Source organism: Thermobia domestica, chromosome 7, assembly GCF_964235325.1.
Source record: "Thermobia domestica chromosome 7, izTheDome1.hap1.1, whole genome shotgun sequence".
Classification (NCBI taxonomy): domain Eukaryota; kingdom Metazoa; phylum Arthropoda; class Insecta; order Zygentoma; family Lepismatidae; genus Thermobia; species Thermobia domestica.
This window is the reverse complement of record NC_137460.1, coordinates 225560959-225588736: the sequence shown is the minus strand read 5'-3', so window position 1 is coordinate 225588736 and position 27778 is coordinate 225560959. Positions and strand designations below refer to the sequence as shown.

At 35.3% G+C, this 27778-nt stretch overlaps 1 protein-coding gene across 7 annotated transcripts in view; it reads right to left on the bottom strand.

The window, feature by feature from the left end:
* The window catches only part of Lar (tyrosine-protein phosphatase Lar), a 1526023-nt gene extending 1502763 nt beyond the window's left edge, over positions 1–23260 (bottom strand). For 5 of the 7 annotated variants that reach the window (XM_081765888.1, XM_081765893.1, XM_081765890.1 and 2 more), the window contains exon 1: positions 23013–23260. The gene's annotated coding sequence lies outside the window, so the exon portion shown is untranslated. The remainder of the gene's footprint in view (positions 1–23012) is intronic. The other 2 variants (XM_081765894.1, XM_081765892.1) reach the window with 1 other exon arrangement.
* Between the last annotated feature and the right edge of the window lie 4518 nt (positions 23261–27778).

Here is a 27778-nt window from a genome sequence, read left to right as displayed (position 1 = left end):
AATAAAAGCACAGGTCTTCTGAAAGAGATGTGGTTGTTGATTTTTTTCCTTCGGAACATAGCTGTGCAAAATGGAAGCTTGATTATTCGTCTTTCTTTCCTTCAGAAGCTTTATGCTTTTACGTTCAAGTAGGATCGATGCTATTTTTGTTATTTACTCACAGTATTGAAGTTGTAGTCGATGAAGCAATTTTTTATTGGAAATTTTAACAACAAGAGTAGGGAAACAATTTTGGAAGTAAGACGCAAACGCATGTATAATGAATGGTTAAAAACTAACGCATACGGAATATGTATAGCAGAGTGCTAAATCCTAGTAAACATTTGGGAGACTTCTCTCAATTAATATTCTTGAATAAAATCCATCATTGGGTGAGAATGAAGTAACACTATTCTCAGAATTGTGCAAATTACGAGGGTGATTCAAAAAGTAATGCCTCCAAGCCCCATACTTGGCCACTAGTACTGCAAACATCCTGAGCTGTTCATAATTCACTGATGTTTAAGCTATTTGAATGTCACTCGTCTCACTTTCCTATCTCTTCTCGTTCCAGACATCCATGACATTCAGTGGCGATGTCCGGTTGAAACAGCGGGCTGTCACTGAATTCCTGAATTTCGGAAGGCTGTGCGCCTAGGAACATTCATCACCAGCGATGATTCGCGGATACACCTTTACGACACAGAAAAGAAGCGTCAGTGGAAGTACCGCCACACGTCCTCTCCCCCGCCAAAAAAAATTCAAAGTTGTCGCATCTGCTGGCAAGGTGTTGTTGACATTCTGCCTCATCCTGCCTATAATCCGGATCTTGCGCCCTGCGAATTTTTGCTCTTCCCATACTTAAGGATCACCTTAAGAGGTCCCATCACTGCAAAATTAAAATACCGCTAACTTGATAGTAATCATGTGATATCTTCAAATTGATAAAAGAAAATCGAAATGTGGAACAAGAGTACCCTAGACAATAGTATTTTGCATGAGGTACCGTTATCACGACTCACTTATCTGCTTTCGATTTCCGGCCACTTAGAAAATGGACATTTATTTTCGCGTTTCTAAATGGCTACAAACGGAAAGCTACTAGGTGACTCGTGATAACGGTACCTCAAGTAAAATACCATTGTCTAGGACGCTCTTGGTCCACATTTCGATAATCTTTTATCTATTTGAAGATATTACATAATTATTGTAAAAATTAGCGGTATTTTAATTTCACAGTGATGAGACCTCTTAAAGGCCAACGCTACAGTTATGACGCAGAAGTGGAAGTAGCAGTTCGATAATGGCGTCGCCAGCAGCCACCAAAATTCTTCGCCGACGCCGCAGGGGAAGATCGGGGCGATCGCCCCCCCAGAAGAAAAATTGAAATCTTTTGAGTTTTACGTCCCACGATTATGTCGGTTAGGCTAAAGGAGACGGTGATGATGAATAATGAATGAAATGGTGGAATGAAGAAAGTGGGAGGAAACGGGAGAACCCCGAGAAAACCCACGCACACGGTGTTTGTCCACCACAAAGTTCACTTGGCGGGGGCTGGGATCGAAGCCGGGACTCCAAGCACCAGAGGTGAACGTTCTACCACTGAGCCACCGCCCTCCCCAGAAGAGGAAACTTTATATATATATAACCCATCCCCGAGTTGACGCTCTTAAAAGTAGCTCTAAGCACCCACCGCCTCCCCCAAGAGTCCGTCCTGGATCCGCCTCTGCCTTGAAGGCATTACTTTCTGAATAACCCTCGTAATTACCACACGTAGTTAAGATCTACGAGATGAAATAGCTTATTTTCCAAAACTGTCATATAATTTGTTGTTTGTTTATTGAATTATTTAGAACCAATGAAAGTAGTAGCAAGACACTTAAAAATGAAAGTGAAAGCTTATTATTTATTTAATGGTTATATGCTTCAGTTCCGTACAAGAACATTAAAGCTTATTCCAGAGATAAAGGAAAGGGTTTTTTAAAAAAAACATAACCTAGCAGGTAAGAATTTTGAAATTAAATTCAGCGACGAGAAATGCAATAAATGAAAAATGGCTAGTAATTGATTAGGGGAATACCGGGAAATGAATTTCTGTTAAAAATGTGAAAAATTAGAAATCACGAGATGACAAACAATAATGCAGAAGATTTTCACAGAGTAGCGGAAATTCATTAGAAAATATACATCGAAAAATACTGAAGCGAGTTTCATCTGAGGAAAGTTAAAGAATTCTATCTAGAAAGTGAAAAATAAATCTAAGTTTAACGACTCACGGTTGGGTCTCGAACGTTAACGCTTCTAGTGTCAATAGACGGCCCGTAGACCAATTGATATCAATGTGCTCAGTGCCAATACATGACCTGTAGACCAATCTATATCAACGCTTTTAATGGCAACAGATGACATGTAGACCAATGGATATCAACGTTCTTAGTGCCAATAGATCACCGGCAGACCAATTGATATCAATGCTTTTAGTGCCAAAAGATGGCCTGAAAGATATCAAATCAAAGCTTTTAGTGCTAACAGATGACCTGATGGGCAATCGGTATCAACGCTTTTAGTTCCAAAAGGTGACCTGTAGACCAATACATACCAACGGTTTTAGAGCCAATTGATGGCCTGTACACCAAAAGATATAATTGCTTTTAGTGCTAATCGATGACCTCTAGACCAATCGATATCAACACTTTTAGTACCAATAGATGACCTATAGATCAATGGATATCAACGCTTTTAGTGCAAAAACATGACCTGTAAACAAATCGCTATCAACGTTTTTAGTGCCAATAGATGACCTGTCGACTTATCGATATCAACGCTTTTAGTTCCAATAGATTACCTGTAGACCAATCGGTATACCAACGCTTTTAGTGCCAACAGGTGACCTGTACACCAATCAATGTCAACGTTTTCCGTGCCAATAAATGATCTGTACACCATAGGTTAGTTTATCGCCAGTTTTACAGTTCGAATCGATAAAATGAAACCCTTCCTGTTGACTGAGAAGGATGCCCGATAAGCTGGTCACAGAGGCACTACCACTCGGTCTAAAGACCGATCATTGATAAACGAAATAATGAAGATGGAAGAATTAACTGAATGGCGAAGTGAGAAAAAACGAGAGACTCCCGAAAGCCCCACGAATATGATAAGCTTACATTGCGCTGCGTTGACCGATCTGTGTTGACATTTTGTATCAGCTGTAGAGCTACAATTTTTAAGATGAGATCTAACTAATGTTGCTCATGAGACAAGGTAAGACAGAAGTTCTCAGGCAAGGTCTGGGTCAAAACAGAGCTCTTCTAACAGAAACAGATACTCTTCTCGAGGCGAAAAGTCAGTTTCTGACACTTTTTTCGAGACGAGACAGTCTCAACTCTAGTCTCGTAGGCAGTGGTATCATTCAGTCGGTTCGCCCAAACCGATTCTTAAAAGTTCTCCGGTTCCCGGAACCGATCATTAAAATTGTTTCTTCATCGATACACTCAGTAGATCCAGTACTTACGAAAAAAAAAAAAATCCTGAGAATCTAATATACAAGCTGACCAATTTCTCTTGATACGCCCCTGGAACTTTGAAGCTAATGAAAAAAAAATGTAACTTCTGGTCACAAATATCTAGACTGTCCTCATGTGCAAAAAAAAAAATGACCTTAGATTTTTACGAACTTCCTTTAGGTCTGAATCATTTTGCTTAACATTTTACCACGGTTAGGGATGGAAATTGAACGACAATATTGTAATATGAATGTGAAAATTTCGTTGTAGATAAACAAAACAGGTAGAATACAGGAAATTGAGGTAATTTTAAGTCGTAAATTTAATATATTATTTATATTTTTAATCCAGGAGGATTAATAAAGCAGCGGGAGTAGGAGAAATATGACTACCAATAGACTACAATGATTAACCATCTGCTTCTTGCGATTTGCTCATTGTTCAACCAATTTTCGTTGCGAATTCGAGTGTCCCCAAAATATAGCTTTGTCCGGTTACCTTTCATGGAGCGAAAACTAGGGAGTAATTTATGAAAAAAAAAAAAAAAGATATTAACAGAGTAAAAGCAAGAATTTTTTTTCAAATATTCTATTCTTTTCTGATTTACGTTACATATGATTTGTAAGACGTGTCTTTTGCGTAGGAGGTTGAGAGGAAACTAGTTTTGTTTCACAAATGGTTGGAGATTTCAAGAAACACACTTAACACCATATTTACATATAATGTTAATATTATAATATAGCAGAAATTAAACCAAAACCTGAATCAATTTTGCTGCGCATAAAGCGTGTTACTTTTCTTTCTTTCCTTTGTTCCAAGATATGCTCTTAAAACAACATACAGTATTTTTCAGGAAAACGGGAGAAGACATTTGAAATTTGTTTTCTGTAAAGTCCTTCAACAAGTAATTCTCAATTAGTATTCAAAATAATCTTAGTGAGCAATTCGTACTTTCCAAATAAAGAGATAATAAAAGATCTGTGCCCTTGTTTGTGTATCATTTTATTTATTTATTTACCATATGCATAAATGTTCACTTAGTACCATATTGCACCTTGTACACGATTAATGGACTGCATTGTAATAGTGATAAGCTTTTCTGTCATTTTATCTGACTACATGCTAGTGTGTGTTAGTTATAATATAAATGATTTGTTCGTGATAATTATGAACTCCACTTTTCTAGCAAGTTATCTCCCCTTCTAATTCTTGTTCTAAATAGCAAATACTACACTTTTTTTAACTGCGAAAATTTAACTAAGAGCAACCCTGTAATTTGATGGCCCGTTATTTGTGGGCCAAAGGTTTGCATGGGAAACCATTCCAAATGAAGCTAAAATATGCCTTTATGCCAAATTTGGTCAAAAGCAAACGAGAGGTATAGATTGCGTAGGACATATACTGTCATTGTGACTGACTTTTTAAAAATGACTAATAAGATGAAGAACGAAATGGTATATTATGATGGCAGATCTGAAAAGCAAATCAGCGGAAAGATGTGATCCAGGCTCACAATGCAGGCATGTCATCGAAATCCCTTCCCCTATCAAATTAATGGCCATTCTATCTGACTCCTACGTCAGGCGGTTCGGAAGAAACGCCCTGAACGTCTGCACGATACATTCATCCTTCGTGACAACGTGGCAGCCCATATTGCAGAGTGTATGCAGAATCTTCTCGCCCGATGGAGATGGAAAGTACTCGAGCATTCACTATATTCGACAGATTTATCACTTTGCGATTTCGGCCTCATACCAAAAATGAAGGAACAATTGCGTGGAACACGTTTTTGAACAGGTGAAGACAATGTCAGAACAGTGAGCCGTTAAATCACAACAATCGCTCATAGTAAGGCCACAGATATTCGAAGTCCTCCAACACGTTCGCAGGTGTGATGAATACTTTGGAAGACTACTGTGAAGATTTCGAAGTGTATGGTTCTGGTTATTGTAATTCATCCAACTCCCTTCATGTAATGTTTACATATATACTAAATATTTCAGAATTTCCTCCTTCATTCCCATTTCCGGGGGAAAACGTTTTCACTTCTGTTATGACCCTTATATATATATATATATATATATATATATATATATATATATATATATATATATATATATATATATATATATATATATAAGAGTGTTTCAGAACAACACTGACAACGTTTGGGAGGTGATTCCTGATATCAAGATGATAAGTTCATATGGATCTAGGGATAAACTGCTTTGCTGCTCCATTAGGGCTGCCCTAAAGCATGGGAAAGCTACATTGAATGCGGAGTTTTATTCGGAGAATGTCTGACAAATATGCCCTATAATAAATCCCTTACAGACACATTTTCACTTGCTGAAATATGCATTTTCGGATGGTATATGTGTGACTCTGTTTACGCTGATATGGACCACCACTCCACGGTTTCTCGCGCTCGACATAACGCGTGTTGCAATGTAACTTTTCAAGGCTTTTGGGAAGCTCTACCTGTGAAACAAAGTACTTTTCCCGTAGGCCCATATGAACTTTTTTATTATTATAATCTTGGTGGCAGGAATCATCTCCTAAAAGTTGTCGGTATGTTTTGAAGCATCCTATATATACGGCACAGTTGTGCCTTACCAATCCTTATCCTCTCATTACCGAAGGGAAAGCACAACAGTTTGCCAAGAGGTTGAGGGGAAATCCTTCTCTTCATACATGTACTCTGTCGTTATATGCCGACTGCATGGAAATTATACGAATATATGACATAGTGGCTATTTTGCAGGTATCTGGGAATTGTTTTGGTCATCTTGATTGGCTAATCATATGTTTCAATGTTCTTCGTCGACTATACCATTCCCCACTGAAGACTGAATTGGCGTTACTTGTACAACTTGCTGCTTATACATAGTACATCCTGATTATCCAGTTGAACGTGCGCCATATGGTCAATCATACCGTTTCGTGGACAGGAAGTTAAAACTCAAAAGACTTTAAGAATTATGTAGTACTGGAACGGAAGGTCATCCTCCTGGTAAGAATGAGTAAAAATTCCTGAATGACAACTTAATTCATTCACTATACTTCCATTGTTCCTCTGTGTAAAGAATAAATTGCACTGCAACAACGGTTCTCGTACTACACATGACTGATTAAACTAATAAGTATTATAAAATTAATTACCACTTGAAACAAATTACATCATAACAAAGCGTTAAAACATATATAATTGAGAAATGAAGACTGTAATACCATATAAGACGTCAATTACCGGTGTGTGTATACTCAATAATAAATTACTAAGTTATTTTTATTCTTCCTCATCCTTTATCAATAACTGAATTACGATTCAGTCATTTCCGAAATATCAAAAAACTTAAATTGGTCAGTCACGTGAATGTTCGTATTGCGTGGTTCAACGCAACATGAATGAGTCACGAAAACATATAATTTCATCATTAATACTTCTTTTTTTTTTTTTTTTTTTCATTTGAAAGATGTTGATCTGCACTTAACAACCGCAAACCATTTCAGAATTGGAAATACTGCCTTTGAAATAAGGTTGATTGATTGACAATTAACATTTCTCTTCAGCGCTAAAGGTACACTCAGGTCCAAAATTATTGTCGCATGTCTATAAATATGTTGTTGTAGGAATATAATTTTTATAACGAATTCGCCCGGTATTTCTTATAATGTTAGTATGTGTATAATCGGCAAAGCGGATAATGGGAAGGATATATATCAAGGAGCGCTTTAGTAAAAGTAAAAAGTGACTGACTAATGGAACATACGGTGTATTACTATTTTTTCTTAATTTAATCCAGCGAACCGGGTAATTGATGCTAGTATATGATAAATTGAAATTGATCGTAATATGGCCCATGAGAAACACTTTACCATTTTATATCGTAAAGGTCAGATCCGTCGGTATTGTAACAAGAGCTGTGGTTGAGAGATTGACCGTAGAAATTCAAATTCCGATCAGTGATAATTTCACAGCTTTGTTTTATTACAAATGTAAAATCTTTAGTCAGTGGAGAGAGGCGTGGATAGTGGGTTAAAGTTGATGACGACGGGTTTTGGTAGGTGATGGGTCAGAGTGAGTCACAGGTGGTGGGTCATGGGTCAAGTTTTCATTCACCCACGCCACCTCTGCCGCTGACAACTGAATCTATGAAACCTGGTTAATAGAGATACGCAGGCACGTATCGAGGAACTTATTTCGGGAAGGGTCCAAATTTAATATGAGGATAAATTACATTAAACTTGTAAAATCATCCCTAAACTAAATTGACAGAAAAATCAAGATTTGGGGGGAGTACGGACCCCCAGGATCCACCCTTTATGTACGTCTCTGGGAATATGTACCATATTATTATTATTCAGAGTTTACCAAATCTACCATGTTTCACTGTATCCACGAGAAGTTCCACAACATACAGAGAATTATTTATTACAGGCGGCAATGAAAGATGTTGAGGATACTTGAATCAGAGAGTATGAGGTGTCTATCCCCCGGTGAATTTGAAAAAAAAAAAAAAACATATAATGCAAATAATGTGTATCTATACAGTAATATACTTCAAAAAATGTAAAATCCTTAAATAGGTAAAGCATCTTATCCCCCTCCCCAAGCAATATTTAAAAAAAATGTAAAATCCTTATATGAGTGAAGCATCTTATTCCCCCCTCCTCCAGTTGAATCTAAAATGATACTGCTTACTGGAACGTGTCGAAATCTTCGTTCTAAGTAACAAGGAAGCGTACGCCGCCCGAGATTATTGTTCCTTACTATTAACAAGCAACACCTTCACTACTAACCAATATTCTATAGCAGTGGTCCCCAATGTGTCGCAAAATTTTAGAATTTAAAAATCATAAAACATTTTACTAATTGGGTGGCACGGGGAAGACAATAGTATAACCGGCCTTTTTTTATAGTAACTACGACGACTCGTGAAGCCCCAATCAAAGAACAGCTTTGAATTACGTATGATGCATCGGAAGAATTCGGTACGATTCGTGGAGCTCCCTTCCGAACGCACATTTGAGAAAATGTGAAACAGCGTAAGTACACCAACAATGTTGCGAAACTTAGAAAACACGATAAATGAGCGACAAAAAAGCGAACTTGAAGAACTGTAACATTAATAATTATTAGAATTAAATAGTAACAATAATACTACCAAAAATATAAAACAACAACAAAAGTAAACAAAACGAACCGTAGTGGAAATATAACAACACTGTACGAGAGATGACACTGACAAAATTTCATGAATGGGGTTTTGACGACCGGGATACACCCTAGCGTTCTACTGGGTGCTCAAATTGATAGATATAGGTCAAGCTTCACAACTTCTTACGATCACTAAAGCTTTCGAGTAAACTGAAGAAGAAAGTTTAACAATCCCGAAACAAACTACCAACATACTGTTCTGTGGTTCGATCTCAACTCACTCAACTCAACTTAATACCTCAATTTCATCGGAAATTCGCGCTTACCGTTGTCTCCTCACGAGCCGTACAATTAGTTACAATCAAAAATGAAATGAAATGAAATCTTTGAGTTTTACGTCCCACGGTTATGCCGGTTAGGCTAAAGGAGACGGTGATGATGAGAGATGAGTGAAATGGTGGAATGAAGAAAGTGGGAGGAAACGGGAGAACCCCGAGAAAACCCACGAGCACGGTGTTTGTCCACCACAAAGTTCACTTGGCGGGAGCTGTAGTTACAATCAAGTTTGTGACAGACTATACCAGTCAACGCCTTCAGTAGAGCAACAGGTGCTCAATACCACGAAGAGGTACTACTTCATTAAAAAAAAAAAAAACCTTATATAGTCTTACACTACTTTAACTATATATATATATATATATATATATATATATATATATATATATATATATATATATATATATATATATTAATAAAGAAATCAAGTAAGCCGTCGGAATGTCATGAATATTCAGAGAAATGTGTTGTCAGCCAAAGGACGTTAGAAACCACTGTTCTACAGTATAATGCGCGGATTACTTTAAAATTGCACAAGGCTATTGGTCAGCGCGGACTGGAAGACAACCTAGTACGTAAAATAAGGTGCCCAAATCAGCCATCGAAAACTCACTGCTGGTTACTAAAACTCACCGAACAAGCAAGGAAATCGAAGTTTTCCCCAACATTGTGGCTGCGGATGATCTGCTCTCCTCGTCAGAGCACAGACAGGAAAGTACCTACAATCAATCTCCGGTCAGGAAAGTTGACGTCAGCTTAGTGGTGTCCTGCATTAATATATATATACGCACACTATATAACTTGCACTAACCCATTGAGCACTTACAATAATTTCTTAGCTCTCCAGGGTTACGCCTCATAGTTTTCAAGATTGAGTGCTTCTTCAACTAACTTTTCGCCTTCTACATAGTTTATACCTCTGAAGGATGATACTTTTCGAATCATGTCATAACTACTTGTTTTACTCGGCGCAAAGTACTGCCTTCCGAAATTGATTTTATTCTTCTACCACAGCATAACTAGTATATACACAGAACAACTGAATTCCAGCATGGGCATACAAAAAACCAAAATCATCAGTATTTACATTAGGTTTTTAAGAAAACTAGTACGTACTAAAAGTGCCACACACAAAGAAACACTAAGCTTTCGAGCAACAAATGGATCATCGTTCGAGTATTGATATGGCACAAATAATAATAATAATAATAAAAATTAAAATATGCTCGGTCGTACATTGTTAGTCATTTTGAATGTTTTGATGAAAAGAACGAGTAGCCAAATCAATCAATGTCGGAAAAGGATTTCATGAAGGGGAAAAACTCTAGAAAGGGTCAAAATGTTACTATACGATAATTCTATAATATGACTGAATAATTTTTAAAAATGTATATTCAAAATCTGTCATTCGGACATATGTAGGATCTAGTTTATATTTCACTTCACAATACATTACCGAGAATAGAACTATGAGCCATTTTGCTTACAATTTTCAGTTCAGAAAACCATTAGTAAATTACGAAAAAGAAGCAAAAAAAAAAAAACTATCTTCTAACATATTTTTCTATTGACATAAAAAACAGATAGTAGGTGCCTAGTAGTTCCTGGGAAGCTAAACTGTTCAAGTTTTCTTTATTTTAAATACGACATCCGAAATCAGTAGCGTACCAGAATTTCAGCCATCGTTTAATTGCATATCCTTTCAGGACAGGCGTGATTTTTGTTAAGTAAAAATATCTTAATATAGTAAACGCTTTCTTTTCCAATATTTTGCTCAAAGAAGAGAAAGTTTACTCTCTGAAGTCCTCCATACGCCACTGACCGTAATATTTCATCAATTTAATTTAATTATTGCCACCAGTGGAAGGAATGAACTGCACTGGACATTAATTTCGTACTAAGACATACATGCTTAATAAATCATTGGTTTAAATTGCTTTCCGAACACAGGTAGAGCATAAGCTGTATAACACTCCTTCTGTTGAACAATACAGCAATAATAATATAAATATATATATATATATATATATATATATATATATATATATATATATATATATATATATATATATATATATATATATATATATATAAAGGACCGATATTAGTATATGCCATACCTTCTTTAGGTGGGAATTCAGTTGAGTTCAAAAACACACACACAAAAACGTTTGAGAGGATCTTGCCTAAGTATTCAGCTTACCGTGATTGTGTGTAAGGCCAATACTATCCAGCCCACTCGCTAATCAGAAACAATACTTGAGGTCTGCTTGGACAACCCAGTGTCTTAGGAAGCTGTTCAATTTTTATAATTTATTATACATATCCTAAATAATGGAAAAATTTACTAATAAAACTGCAACGCACATGTGATACGGATGTATACTTAACCTGACATTCATTTACGTAACCACAAACGCAATTTAAAAATGCTCTCCTTACGGAATTATAAACAGTATCTTGATTTTAAACACGACTTCCTAATGTCAATAAACATTTTGAACGCAAAAGCAGAGCAGTGTATGAGCAAAGTAAATACATTTTCTCTTTCTAATTTATCGTGACTCAAACTTGCTAAATTTGTTATCGTTATACGCACGTGGAGTGTAACTACTTTTGATTGATAATTACATTCAGGACTTTTATATAAATGGTTATAGAAGATTAAAAATAAATTAATTTACAAGGTGGGGGGAGAGAAATCAAAGAAATTTTAGTATGATTTTTACTGAAGTGGTGGATACTTTAGAGCAAATTTCCAGGATCTTCGTGGCAGAATTTATTAGCACATATTTACAACACTAATCAAGAGCGTCTCCTCTCGACTCCATGCGTTCTCTCTCCTTGTTTTAATGTGAGTCCATGATTAGTCTGTTTTTTTATGAGAGCAGAAGTTTACATTCAATCACAAACCGAACCTTTGACTCCTTTCCGTAAGACATTTTGGATTATCATTCCTAAAATACGGTAAAATATGTAACTTTAGTTATATTGTCAACTGTAATGCTAGTGAAACGCTCCAATATTATCGGACTTTGTCCTGGCTTCGAACCCCAGCCAGATATAAAATCTTAAGCATTGATCAATAATGTTACGAGAGTGACAAACTACTTGAATTTAAAAATAGCAAATTTCGTAGACCATAGCACCAGGCTATGACCTAATTATTGTGAAGTCCTTCTATTATGAATCAGGTCTTCATGAGATACGAACTTACAACTTATCATGGAATTCGAACATTAGATACTGGGTACTGCTGATAATCGGACTGAGACTTCTGAACCGAACAGAGCCCTAAGAATCGGAAGGGTTCTCATAAACAGAAGCCTGCTCACTACGGACGTAACCACTCGCTGCCACTCGGGCTCCCCTGCTGCGCTCCTGCCCCGACTCTTTTAGACAGCATCCGTGCTTTGCAGTGTCCACCTACCACACGATGGTTCGGGTTTTATGCACTGTAGTTTTTATGCCATATGTCCACACTGTATTTATACTCATAACTACATCACAATTGCAAAAAAAACGAACCGTAATCACTGGGAGAAACTAAATAATACCAGACTTTTCAAAAAAACCAAACATAAGGGCAAGGTAAATTGTACGAAATCTATAGAACTAATTCATCCTTAACCAAACTTGGTGTGGAGATAGAACTTAACGTGCTTAGTATAGATATGAAATATCTTCTTGTATATTTATACATATTTCTGGTGATGACCAACGTTTATGTCTTTATTCCGTCATGTATGAGAAATGACGCCCCCAGCCTTAGTAGGTTTTCTTAAGAAAATTTCCCTTGACTGATACAAAATTTTTCTCTTTTGTAATCGAATTTCTCTAATTTGTTGAGTGTCCGAGACCTATGACAGAAGTTAAAAGATTAATTTAAGTATATTATAGGAAGTTGCAACCACATTTGTTTTGTTCATTTAATGTTTTTTTTTTTTTTTTTACAAAAAATACACCCAGGCAATAATAGGTACATATTATATTACTTTGAAGAGACAGACAGATACATTCACACTCACAAAATTGCTATTGTATTGATTTATTTCTGAAGAACAAAGAAAAATTTAAGGATTTATATTGGTCAGTCAGTCAGCACGAGAATTTCCTTGGATTTTCACCTTTAACGAAAAAAAATCCCTCCTCCCCCATTTTTTGCTCAATTTTACGTATGAAATTTCCCTCAAACTACGAACATTCTGCAAGCACACTATCCGAAGGAAGTGGCCCGGGATATGTATGTTAGGCATGATCCCGGCATCTGCCTGGTGTTAATGAGAAAAAAAACCGGAAAACCTCACCTCAAGGTGACTGGCGTGAAAAATCCGTTAATTTTTCAACTGAGCAGTCCTGCCAGAAATAGAAGCCGGTAATTTTCTTCTGTAACTCTTTTGTTCTATTGGGAATGGCCATCAAAGAAGCAATTTAAACTTAAATCAAGCACTCCTGTATTCATTAATTTCTATTTCACTAATATATTCCAATAAAATATATACAAAATAAAATATTTCACTAATTTCTATTTTAGGACAAGAAATATAAGAAAATACAAAGAAATAAGGGAAAATCTTTATTTAAAGTGCATAGTAGACTAACAACACGGATTTTGTAAGTCAATTGAGAACAAACTTATTTCGTAATCCGGAAACTCGCCTGCAATGCTATTCATTGATTACTACAGCATTTTAAATATTATAGAAGAAAAATAAACGAATTGGAAAGATCTCTTGTACGATCCTATGAACTTTCAGATATACCAAGGTATAACTGCAATAGTGCCAAAACAGAAATGAAAAGCTTTCCGACCTTGATTAACACAAAAATATTTAGTCTCTATAATGTAGTGTATTTTGCACATTGTTTCACTTAATTTTCCGTTAACAATTCGTTCAAGGATTAGAATTAGATGATGCTAAGCATAATACGTATTTGTAAATGTCGAGTGTCAAAGAAAGATATAAATATGAGAAGCTATACCTTATCTTTTCAATAATTACATCCTGTTCTCCGCTTAACCATTTTACTACATTTTTTTTTTTTCGGAGTGAGAAACATTAATATGTGGCTACTTTAACTTCTTTTCAAAAACATTTTCCGCCGTTTCGTTTTTCGACGTGGAAAGGGTGAGACATAAGTAACCCACTGATATTTTTAAGTGGGACCTCTATGTCCCAATGGTAGCGAAATGAATGATCATTTTGTATTTTCAATTATAATACGTATATTGTCAGAAAAACAGTTGGCTCGTATTTATGATTTCAAATATTTTACATTTCGGCAGCCTTTTCCAAATGACAGTACATGCAACTACTGCTTTACTACTAGCACCTTGTTCTTCACTTTCACCTGTTCCATTATCACCACGTTCACTTCCACTACTGTCTATTTGATAATGTTCATAAGAATTCTGTAAACAATTAGCAGGCTTCTCTTTACCAGTGGAACATCGATTCATAGCAATAACATACGGAGAATTACCACAGATTCTCTAAGAATGTATCGTGGGTCCCAGTGGTACCGTAGTGAAAGGGTTAAATAAGAAGTTTAAACGAAAAATAGTGATTCGTGTTCTTTTTCTGTTGCACTTAACCTGAGCCTTAAGAAATTCAGTTATGTCAATAACTTGACTCTTTAAGTATGTTGAAAAACATTATCCATATAATTAATTATTATAGTTCAACTGTGAAGATCTGTTATAATGTCTCTTATTTTACTTTCAAATATTTATTGATTTTTAAGTGTAAAACTTGAACAATAATGCAACAGAAGTGGATAGATAAGTTAATTCAGTAAAAAAAAAACAGTGTTTCAAAACAAATCTTTTCAGAACGATTGTTGGACACCTGATAATAAACTGCTATTTATTAAGTTTACGAAAATGACAGTTTTTAATTTATATATTTATCAAGTGCTAATTTACACGAAACTACATACATATGGGTCCTTCAGTAGTTTATCCAAAGTCAAGAATATATTAAAAAAAAAAAAAAAAAAAAAAAAAGCTGCTTAGAAACTAAAACCCTCCATACAGCAGTTGCTGCTAGAAGTTCGTAGAAAAGAAAGAATCTGCATAACCGTTTAATTGCGAACCCACATTTACGAAAAGTAATACAATAAATGCAAATAAACTATGTCGTAAATAATGATTATCTAAATTATGATGATATTTTACTATTAGTCATTATATTAACCATTATTTGTATATTATACAGGGTGGCCCAAAAGTAGGTATACAGTCAACATTGCTTTTTCTATAATTTCTCATTATCCATCAGGTTGACTTAGTTTCTTCATTATTTGTTATTCGTGTCTTTTTACTTAAGCTCGGAACAGCCGAAGGAAATAAACCTATAAACTAGAATGTTATCCTTGATCAATGCAGGGATGTACTGTATAGCTACTTTTGGGCCACCCTGTATAGTGTATGACTGATTATGATGATTGCTTTGAGTGTGAATATGAATCTTAATTGGACGTAGTCTACTGTTTGTGAAGCTTAACGCCAATGTAATATTCTATTCTAAACATAAATTGTATCTCTTATTACATTGGATATCTTACTATTGTTCTGTACATATTCAAAAGCTCTATGATGTATTAAGCGGAAACCTGTCAATAACGGAAAATGAAATAAAAATGGGAAATATATTACGGGTGTTTGCGAAATGACTACAACAGAAAGAAAACAAGGGAACGCTTTCTAAACTGACTAGGAAAGTCAGATTGCATTGGACCATAAAATATCCCGTACTTTATTTACAACAACTCACAAATTTTAAAACTGAAAAATTGCTATGGAATTAAGTAGTAATCTGCCACGTATGGAAGCTTCTCAGTTAACAGCAAGAGATTTCCCAGTCATTATTTGTGTCCTAATTGGATTATGATGATTGACTCTGAACATCGTTCATTCTAGCTTTGGAAGTACATAAGAACCTAAATAAAATCTGACAAAACAAACACTTACTGTTACTAATCTGTGTTATTGTTTTAGTACTATACCACAGTCTTCATCAAATACATTAATTAAGTGTGTGTCTGATGAAGGCACTGTTATTTACCGAAACAACTGAAACATAGTTTAGAAAGAATAAGTGTTTCCTTCTGATCAGATTTTAATTTAAACCCATATTACTTACTACACTCTAGGACATTGTGGTCGCCAAATTTAATTTTGCCTTTAGTTTCAAGCTACTTTGAACAATAATGACAAAGTTTATTTTACATTATTTGGGACTGTATTACATTATCATTCATCTCGGGTGTTTCCTTTAAAAAAAAAAAAAACCTACTAATAATACTAGCAGATATAATCAAACATCTTGCAATTTCATGTATCATAAAATTACAACTGTAGGCGACAAATTACAAGAAAGAGTACTTAACACAGAAACAACTCTTATGTTGTTCTAATATTCTGTCCCGTAAAATTTTCGAATTCTTTTTTTAAAGAAAAAGAAAAGAAAAAAAAAAGAAACTGAAAATCTGTAAGTTTTGAGGAACGGAGTTATAGAATCGCTATTAGATTTACCACGCCTATGATAAAGTTGTGCTCTGTATTCTGTATCTAATACTATTAACATTTCATACATCAAGAGAGGATTTAAAAAAATGTTCTATGTATCGTTCATCCGGATTACATGCCCTATCCACCTGATTCTGTGTGTACTGTGTTTTCATTGTTGGATCAGCTGGTCTATTTCGTGGTTATATCTTTGTCTATATGTGTCATCATCATTCTTAACTGGCCCGAAAATTCTTTAAACTTTTTCTTTCAAATATTAACAAATGCCCTGTTGATCTGAATGTGAATTTCCACGCTTCAAATCATATTTTTTACCGTTCAAAAATTATTACATTTAAATGTAACTTTTTTTGTAGTGACTATAATGTATCTCTCCCTTAGTATTTCCATTCTGATTGGATATAGACGCATTGTTTGTCAATAAAAATACACTCGTATTACAGAGACAAGCGAGAATAGTCATTCTTCAGTGAAAATACCGACTGAATTAGAAATTACATGGTTCTGCTTTGTGTTGAAAGCAAATAACATGGCATACTAGTTATCTGAAAGTAACACGGACCAAGAAGTAGCGATGGTTGCACACTTAATACTTGCTCAGTTCGTAATCTTTAGTTGTTTTAGTAGGGTCAGTGAGGGTAATTTCGAGACACTGCCTACGGAGGGTAATTTCGAGACACTGCCTACGGAGGGTAATTATGAGACACCCCTCAGTGATCTTCAACAACAAATTAAGAGCACAAGCACTTAATAATGTCCTTCGCAATGCTCTATCTACATTTTTAAGTTTCAGTTTACAAAAGTTTGGATGCACCAATTTCTTTCTTTTTTTTTAACTCATTCAAAAACTTTTTTTTTTTTTTTTTTTAATCCAAAATACGATCAGTAACTTTTACACCTACTCATGCAGTACTAATCATTATTTTGAAACCAACAGGTGTTGGTGGAAGCCTAAGACTGGTAGGTCAGCAATTAGAGGTCAAGTTGAATTCGTCTCTTGGGCTTTTGTTTAAGAGTTACAAATTGTTTTGTTGTTGTATCTCATTTTACTTATACAGAGGGTAATGATGGGACGCATGCTGGAATCTGTCTCTGTATCCTAGTATGTCAAGTTTTTAAAAAGTTGCATTCTGTAGTTTAGGTAGTCCTATGATCTTGTTTCTTAGTTACTTACAAAGTTGTAGACCTACATTATTTTGTTGAAAATAGCCTGGGCTGCATATCAATATACTAAAACATAAAGAAATAGAAGTAGCCTACATTGCTTTTTAGTGAACAGCCTAAAACTTGGTCTAAATTTGTTTCATAAGCCAATTTTGTAACCTGAAACTATCTTATATAGCCTATTAGCCTACAGGCCTATTATAGTAAACTCACAAAAATGCTAGAATAATATTTCCACTTTCTTTCTTAGTAATTTTCTTGTAACTCAGTCAAATATTTGTACATCTTTATGTAATGAACACAAAATAATGAAGACTTCTTTTCCACATTTGGACTCCTTCATATATCAATATCATATACAGAAAGCTGGGAACAACAGGTGTCTCATAATTATCCACCCGATGTCTCATAATTACCCTTTTGGAGGGAAATCATGAGACAGCACAGATTTGACATTTACTCATCAACTTATGAGATGACAGGAAATTTCTTGGCAGCAAATTGGTACTCTATTGGCACCATAAACTGCTTTTAAAACTAGCGTAAGCTGAGTAACGTGGAAAAGTTGTGAAATCTGTCTCATAATTACCTTCACTGACCCTATATGTTTAGTACAAAATAATTATAATAGAATATTACATTGTTCTGAAAGAAAATAATTAAAGTTCCGGTCACTTTTTAACCCTCCTTTTGTGTACGAAGGGTTAAAAGCAAAAATAAAAGAGTAATCTGTCTTTTCCTTCTTTTTCTTAAATCAAAAATAACTTCCGAGGAACATATAATCTATCTCTGCAGGTTATTCAATCATATTATTATAATAAATAAATAATAATTCCAACTAAAGAAAAGGAAGTTTTGTATAACAAACAGACATGAGCACTTGCAAACACAAGAGAGAAGCAGCAAAGCTTTAGAATAAGTTACTGAACCGGATTTTAACTTACTTCTGATTATCATCAGTGCTTCCGGTGCAACGAATAGAAATGAAAGTATGACAAATTACCATAGCCACTTAGTTCAATGTTCTTTATTCATACTCGCTGAAATAACGAGGAAATATGATAAAAGCACTTGAGTGATAATCAAGTAATTGAAAGAACGAAAAAGAAGCAAGAGAACGGAAATATTCCATCAACAGATGCACAAGAAACTACGATTATTAATGAGATTAGGTCGAAAACTTATTGTATAATAGGAAACAAAAACGTGTGTCGATCATGGCGCATTAATAAGACTTAATACAACAATACACTAAGCAATGCTATGTGGTATAAATATAAAGCAGTACAAACACGTAATAGTTTCAATACACTGTATCTTCATCAGACTTCCACTCCACAAGGCACAGTGTGTTGAAACTGTTACCTGTTTGTGTTTTTATATATATACTTTTATCACATACAGTGGGTTGTCATATTTAGTTTTACAATACGGACATAACAAACCCTGATAGAACAGTTAATAAGAGTTGTTTCTCTCCATATTTGCATCCAATAAACTTCAATTCTGACTGGCATATAGGGCATTAGTTACTTTCTCCCTCAAATTACTTGGCAGTGATCGTTATTTATAACTGTGATGTAATAGCCATGAGTATAAATACCGTGTGGCATAAAAAATGCAGTGCGTAAAACACAAACCAACTTGTACTAGGTAGGCACTAAAAAGCACGAATGCTATCTAACCGTGTCTGGGCAGGAGTGGGGCCCGAGCGGTAGCGGAGGGGTGCATCAACGACGGTGGGTATACGCATAAACGAGGAGTTTACAACACCTCACTAGCACCTGTTCCCGAGCCGTAGACCGATTTCGGTAAGATACTGAGTGTCATCCAGCATGCTCGTTCTTACTACTAAGTCATCAAATCTGTCAGTTTGAAAATAATTTCCAGTGACTCAATCCGAGACTTTCGAAAGTAATGGAATTCTATATCGTAATCACAAAAGATAAACCTATCTCTAAGAGAATAAAGCAGGATTCTCATGGAAACTGGGGGGTAGGGTCAGTGCTACACTAAAGAGAGAATCTGATTGAACTGTAACATGATCATAGTGTCATAAGGGGCTACATAAAGATGAAACATATAACCTTAATGACCAGACTCACCAGGATTTAAGATTTATACATATTCCACAGCACCAAATACTTATCTCTCTTAGAAATCATTGTCAAACTTATTAGAGAAAAGAATTAGTTCTAATATTTACAGAAGATAAGGCAGAGTCTTTAACCTGTAGCATAACTGGGCAAGGTTTTAGAAGACAGGTCCCCCTCCAGGTCCACCTTAGGTAAATTACGACAGTGTAAACTATTTCAAACTATTAACTAACCAAAATATCACTTGCATAAACGGATTTCTTCCAATAATCTACATTATAAAATAACAGTGGGAGAGGCAGGAGCCCCTCACAACCTCCAAAAAGTATATTATTTCAGAATATAAATATTAAAAGAAATCGTTCAATGCAAATGGAATTTTGGTTAATTAATAATTTCGAATAATTTATTTTGTCGTATATCACCCAACTTGCTTTAAAAAATAAAAGTAACCAGGAACATGAATAACATCAGACAATGCAAAACAATATACCCATTGCGAACAAATGAGTTTCATAGAAAACCACACCGTATGCCAAACAAACAAACAAACAAAAAAAAAATGAAAACCCAAACACAAATGAATCAAGAAACAGAACACTAAAAGCAACTATAAAATGAACACAGAACACACGAAGTGTAAAGCAATATATTGTCATACAAGTACTTCAATAAATTCATACAATACAATCATATAATATGTTTACCGCCAATGAACAATTCAACATCGATTCTGAATACGAAAATGAAACTGAATCGAATTTCGAATAAAATAAAAAGGCAAACTGAAATAAAATTTATGCACGTAAAATCAAAGAAATAACAAGAAAGAAACGTTATTTATCTAAAATTACAATTAACTAAAACATTATTATTACTTAATGAATAAAACAATACACCTACATATGATTAGTATGGTTGAGTAAACAAACATGATAGTGGACTGTTCAAAGATTAAAGTTTACTTTCTTAGTTTTGGTAATAATACATTTCAACGATAAAAAAAAGTCCAAAAACTGAAAGAAAAGAACACAAAAAAGAATAAGGAACGAAAAAGAACCAAACCAAAATACGTAAAATAGATTTCATTAGTTTCATAAAGGGGGACCTGTGTACTAGACCCTTCCAGTATTACAGTACCAGGGAGTACCTTTGCAAGATGATTAAATAAGTTAAGATCATACCATAACTTAAAGAATCATCTACTGAGGTTTATATTTAGAATTTAAAGAAAATTAGAAATATTTATTTTAAGAAAAGGTTAACTCCAATTCATTGAATAGGAGGCGCCAAAATCTAGGCGTGCTCTGAGTAACAGTGATCCTAAATGCGGCCCTGATTGGGTATATTAAAAGAAAGTGTCAGGTTCCACTCAGGAAATTGTTTACATACTTGTATATATCACCACAAAGAATGATTTTATATATCGGATATCATTCATATAAGCACTGAATGAATTAACATTAAGTGTGTGTAGAAAAATGCGAGGAAGAGTATGAACTATCAGATGAAGCTCACACGGTTAACTCAATTTGCAAAAGTATTTCAGAGAACTCCACATCTCATTGTGAAAAGCACTGCTTTTAGAACATTCATTTAAAACTATGATTTACAGAACGTACATTAGACTGCAATAGATTTGAAAACACCAACCCAGCTATCAGCTGAGAACGAGTTAAAATTTTCTTTCCCTTTTTGTAAACTTGTCAGAAAAGTTTGAATAGTACTAAAATAAACTTTAAAAAAAATGTATTAAAACACATCTAATTCTAAAGTGGGTGGGATAATGAAAATGCAATTGTCACTGAATAATAATCGCGTGAATTGCAGTAAGTGTCATTTGTATTAAACCAACGTAATTTGACCTAACACAGCCTAACCGACTGAATGACCTCTCACCAATGTGACACAATGTATAAAAGCAAGTTCCAATAAACATTTTTACAGGTGGGAGTAATAACCTTGTTTACGTTTGGGTGATTGCCCTGCTTCTCTCTTATATCCTGCGCTAGTGATAATATAATCCTTATCTTAGAGAAAGTGAGAGTTTGTCTTATTAGAACAAGAAATGGCAAACAGCCAATTCTAATATGTACTTTGTGTATATATACTGCCCACTAATAACATAAAGCTACCCCCAACTCAACCAAAAAGATAAATTCATCCAAAATCAGAATTTTGAAGTAGTGACTGTGGTTGTATCCCTTAAAATAAAAAGATAAATAGTCCTTGGTCGAATTTGGCCCGAAAATTGAGACTAAACACAAAACGAATATGCCAGTTTTTCACCCACAAAACCATCAATTAATTAAAAATGAATCCATGACTCGACCGGAATATTCAAAGTTTTGTATCAATTTTTAAAAACCTATATCACATGTTCCTACTCAAACACAAGCCTTCCCTGGTAAAACACAAGAATAAAAAGCATGCTCTCGAAACTAAGTCGGTCACATAATTTATCAATACGCCAACGCCTCCTGGAAATGGTCCTTGCACTTACAGAATACCACCCTTGAAAAGGATCACATGGTATATTCTTATTTTTAATTATAATCTTAACGCGTATTATACCACAAGACAAATAGTTCAGAAGCTAAGTCGTTACATTGTAATTACAAGATTTAGTTTACAGAGTCAGAGCATAAAAAACTGTAATCTCTTCCACCAAATCGTATCGATTTTACTTTCAATAAAAGCAATGTCAAGGTATACCGCATACAAACAGCCTTTCTTGCAGAACAAAATTCCATGCAAATACGGTTTTACAAACGAAAATTCACAAATAGTAATAATTCTAATTGTATTAACTTGGAAATCGTAATATTAAAGGGACCCACTTTTGGACATAGCCTCTTTAAACTGTGTTATTTGAGGTAAACACGTTTAGCACGTTGGATACGATCACAGGAAGGATTATTCTGCTATGAAATCATTGCAAACTGGGTATAATTCTGAATTTAACACTGTTACAACTTGGAATAACCATGTTGTTGACATAGTGGGTTGATAGGTAACAATATCACTTTTCACCAAAACACATGTTTATAACAATCGTGAATACTTGTATTTCAAACACCACACTGCAATAGCTTGTAGACAGAAAGGCATTTTCTGTATGCACTTTATGCATCTTTCACATACCAATATGTATACAAGGGCATACTTGTACCACAATCAAGGCCAAAAATGTGTTACTGTGAACATAAATAATTCGTAAAATAATACATAAAAAAACTCACCACTCGTTTGTTTTACATCACACTTTTGATCCTGTTACGAACTTTTATATACACCGAGTAACACATAACTACACTTTAAAGCAAACACACAATGCAAAAATATCATATGAGAATAGTACACGATGTACTACCATACATATATATAAAAAACTGTGTTGTCAAAAGTATATTGTTTTTTGTACAAAAGTCTCACTACTTAGACGCGAATCGTTCGCAACAGCTGCCACCTATTGGTAAAGACTGCGAACTACCAAGGCCTCTATCCAAGCTCTTGAAAATGATGTGCGCAGTTGCCAAGTTGTACGTTTCACGTCACATGATATTTGGATGGCAAGAAAAGCGACAAGGTCGGAGGGTTAGGAGAACGACCGCTAGGGAATTGAATAGGGGCGGGCCAAGGGGAGGAGGGGGTGTCTTTATTGATCGTAACACGCAGAAAATACTCCGGCTATGTAAAGACGACCATCCATATATACGATAACATCTCACATGCAATGTAGTCGATTCATATTGATACGAATACCCGATTGACAGACTGGAGAAAGAAAGACAGAAAATTCTATTCAATTTGGTTATTTCATTTTTCTTTTTCTTTCTTTTTTTTAAATGAAGTTCACTTCCTGTAGCACCACGGAAAATAAAAGGTAATCCAGCCTTATTGCTCCCCAATAATGCATTTGCACTGTCAGATGAAGACAGCGTGCCGCCGTACGAAAATACTTTGCCCTAGGGCAAGGCAACGAAACAGAAAAAAGAAAAAAAAAATATTTTCACAAACTCAATTTAAAATATTCTACAGCTCGATAGTAGACAACGACTGAAGTGCATCTTCAGGGGCGTCATTTAGGGAGGGAGGGAGGGGCATTTGTTCCCCCTTGAGTGAGATGTATATAGATTTTATCAATAGAATATTAGTAAATCAGAGAAAAATGCGAATTTTTACTTATATCAAGGTGTCTTGCCCCCCCAAGCAAAATCTGAAATGACGCTCCTGTGCATCTTTACTAACGAAATCAGAAATTTTTAAATTCTTCTACTTCATGGAGATTAGGTTTGCCTAGAGACGCCATCTATCGGACATGTCCTGCTTTTTATCATTTTTCTTGTTCGACAAGCATTTCAACTGTTTTTCAATTGTCCGCCATTTAATCAGATTTATACAGTATTTGTTTAACATTTTGCCTTTTGAAAATTATAAGAAATGATAGAAATTCTTAAATAGTTTACGTCATGAAATTCAGCATATAATATATAAAGTCAAACCTGGGTAAGTGGGACGTGGACAACTTAGAAATAAAAATATTTTAGTTTAACATCCCACGATCTGTTTAAAAAAGTGCAACAACTTTTTCAGGACAATCATCCCAAATGAGGATTTGCTGGGGTTTCTTTATTCACACACCATGCAAATACCGGGATGGTATCTATTATACAGGTCCCAAGCCGCTACTTTTCCCATTCCATTCTTCCTTTCTTCCGAAATTCACACTCATTCCCCGGAAAGTGTGCTCAACGAGGGTCATCACCCTTCCGAGTCTTCATCCCGGCGAAATTAAAATACTGCTAATTTTACAGTAATTATGTGATATCTTCAAATACATAAAAGATAATTAAAATGTGGAACAAGAGCGCCCTAGACCATATTATTTTACATGAGAAACCGTTATCACGACTTATTTATCTGCTTTCGATTTCGAGCCATTTTGAAAATCGGCATTTATTTTCGCGTTTCTAAACAGCTGAAAACGGAAAGCCACTAAGTGACTTGTGATAACGGTGCCTCACGCAAAATAATATTGTCTAGGGCGCTCTTGTTCCATATTTCAATTATCTTTTATCTATTTGAAGATATCACATAATTACTGTAAAATTAGCGGTATTTTAATTTCGCCGGGATGCGCGCAAAAATCTGTATCAATAATTAAATAAAATATTTACAAAAGAATATGAAATATGTATTTAATTATTTTAAATGAAAAATCTCTGACCTTAAGGGATTTCGTTATACGGACATCTTAATGTAATTGCCTCACTACTCTTTCTTTTCACTTCTTAGGGGCAAGGTGGCTGAGTGGTAAAGTGCTTACTTCACGTGTGTGGTATCATTGGTTCGATCCCTTGTCAAGTAAGTTTGTGATGGACACCATCCTATCCAAGTATTTTTTCGAGGGTCTCTGTTTCCTCCCACATTTCTATTCCACCAATTCTTCCTTCATCATTCACTTGTTTTAATGTCCAGGGTTCGATTCTCGGTGGAAGCACTCGGTCGAAAATGTGTAACAAGCTTTTTCAGGCCAACTACCCTGAATGAGGTTTTCCTGGGTTTTCCTCATTCTCACCAGGCAAATGCCGGGGTGGTACCCAACTTACAGGTTCCAGGCCGATTCCTTCCTTCCCCAATCCTTTCTTCCTTCCCTTTCCCTGGATATTGTGCTCGCCGAGGGACGTCATTCCTCAAGCGTGACGAGCTCAATGGCCTTAGATGCCGAAAGACCAAGAAATCTAAATCCTAAATCCTAAACTTTCTTTAATCATCTGTCTTCATCTTTAATCTTTTTTCGTTAGCCGAAAGTGCATAAGCGTGGGACGTTAAACTGAAATGTTTTACTTTTGCTTTCCACAGCGACTCCATAAGGAGTAATCTGGAGCTCCTCCGTGGCTAAGCGGTTAGCGTACCCGCCTTTGGCGTGGGAGACCCGGGTTCGATTCCCGGCGGGAGCTCATGTGGTTCGGATTCCACGTTAATCAGTAGGTCCACATCTCATATAGCCTCGCTGCTGAAAGGGACGCTAAACTAAAATCAACTCAACTCCATAAGGAGTAATCTATCACTAATGTGATACAGATAGGATAGGATTTTGTCAATGTTGTGTTTTATGCATGTATGTTATGTATTTCGTTGTGTGATTTGTAAATCATATACTAATAAATCTTATTTCTTTCAGTAATGGATAATAAAGAAAAAAAAGAAGAAAATAGACCTGAGGTAGTTAGCCAGAACTCAGATCCAAAAAGCCCACCGCCCATGGGCGCCGATTTCTCTGTAACTTTTCGGGGGCTCATTCATAAAAATATATTTATAACACTACATACAACAATAAAAATACATATAAAAGTATATATTCATAAAAACACATGGGGAACTCAGGAACTTTGGGGGGCCCGGGCACCCAAAGCTCATGTGGGCCCCCTTACTGTATTTGTAAATTTACAACATTTGGCATAATTTGAATGCAATTTGTTTTAAAATTCTCATATATGCTTTCTGAATGGGTTCCCCAAATTTATAGAGAAATCGGCACCCTTTCAGGGAAGGATAATATAGGAAGAGAGAGAGATCTGGAAATAGGAGAGAGATTATTCAGAATGGGTAGTTGCGTCTGCCGATAAGACCAAAATATTTAGTAAAGGCAGGGGTAGTGGAGAAAAAATAGATAGGTGATGGCATTAAAGAAATGTAACAGGTGTTCTGTGTATCAGTATAACAGTGTTGACATGACCTTTTATCCAGCCTTTTTATACAGAGATATCTGAACACGGATCTTTTAAACTGTGAAAAGAGCTTCAGATAGAGATCTTAAAGATGTCCAAAATGACCAAAAGTTCTCTTGTCTATTTAACGCGCCATACCTTCAATGCAAATTTATCAAATCAAAACTCAACATATTCAAACACATCAAAAATCAAATCTGTATCAGACAAAAAAAAAAAAAAAAAAAAAAAATTAACCCAGACATAAAACAAGACCATAATTGACTAACTTATCATATGGTCTATGGAACCAGGAAGTTTAATTCCGCGTTCACAAAAGTTCTGTATTGACTTCTTCCTTAGTCAACTGGATCCACTTTCTACTTTGTATTCCAATTTCTGTGAGGTCCATCTTAATATGTTATCTGCACCTAGGGGCCTTCCTAATGGTCGTTTTCCGATTGGACTCCCAGCTAACACTTTGAAAACGTTCCTCCTTTCTTAAATTCTGGCTACATGATCTACCCACCTGAGCCTCCTAGATTTGATGACCCTAACAATTTTTGGTAAACGATATAAATTATGCAGCTCCTCGTTATGAAATTTCCGCCATTCCCCTTCCTCTTGGGTCCAAATATTCACCTCAGGATCTTCTTTTAAAATACTTTCCGTCTACGTTCTTCGCTCACAGTAAGCGGCCATGTTTCGCAACCATACAGAACAACAGGCATGATTATCGTTTTATATATTTTAAACTTCAAATTCCTCGACAAAATTCGCGACGACAAGAGATTTTCATCTGAATAATAACACGAATTCCCTGCTTTTAGTCGACATTTAATTTCTTCATGAATATGGTTTTCGTCTGTTAATATTGATCCTAGACAATTGAAATGAATTTTATCCACTTTATTAAAGTATTATTAAACTTATATCATTATCATACGTCATAATCTAATGCATACCATTCAGCTCTAGGCCCTGGTTGCTATCTTTGAATTTCCTATAGCGTACTTCAGGACAAAGTTACTGATGACAATATGTCTCCTTGTTTCAGGCCATTCTCGATGGGAAAGCTCGTTCAGAAGAATTTTCCTACTCTGACTTTACTTTGAGATTCATTTAAACATATCTTAATATTAACCTAATTAGCTTCTTCGGTATTCCAAAAACAAGACCATAGCATTCAATAAACTGTCAAGTTCGCATTTAAGGTTACTGTGCCCACCCCCTTGTCCGAGCACTTCGCCTTTTCGCCACCAGATGCTCACTTTTTCATTTAGCAATCACTGCTG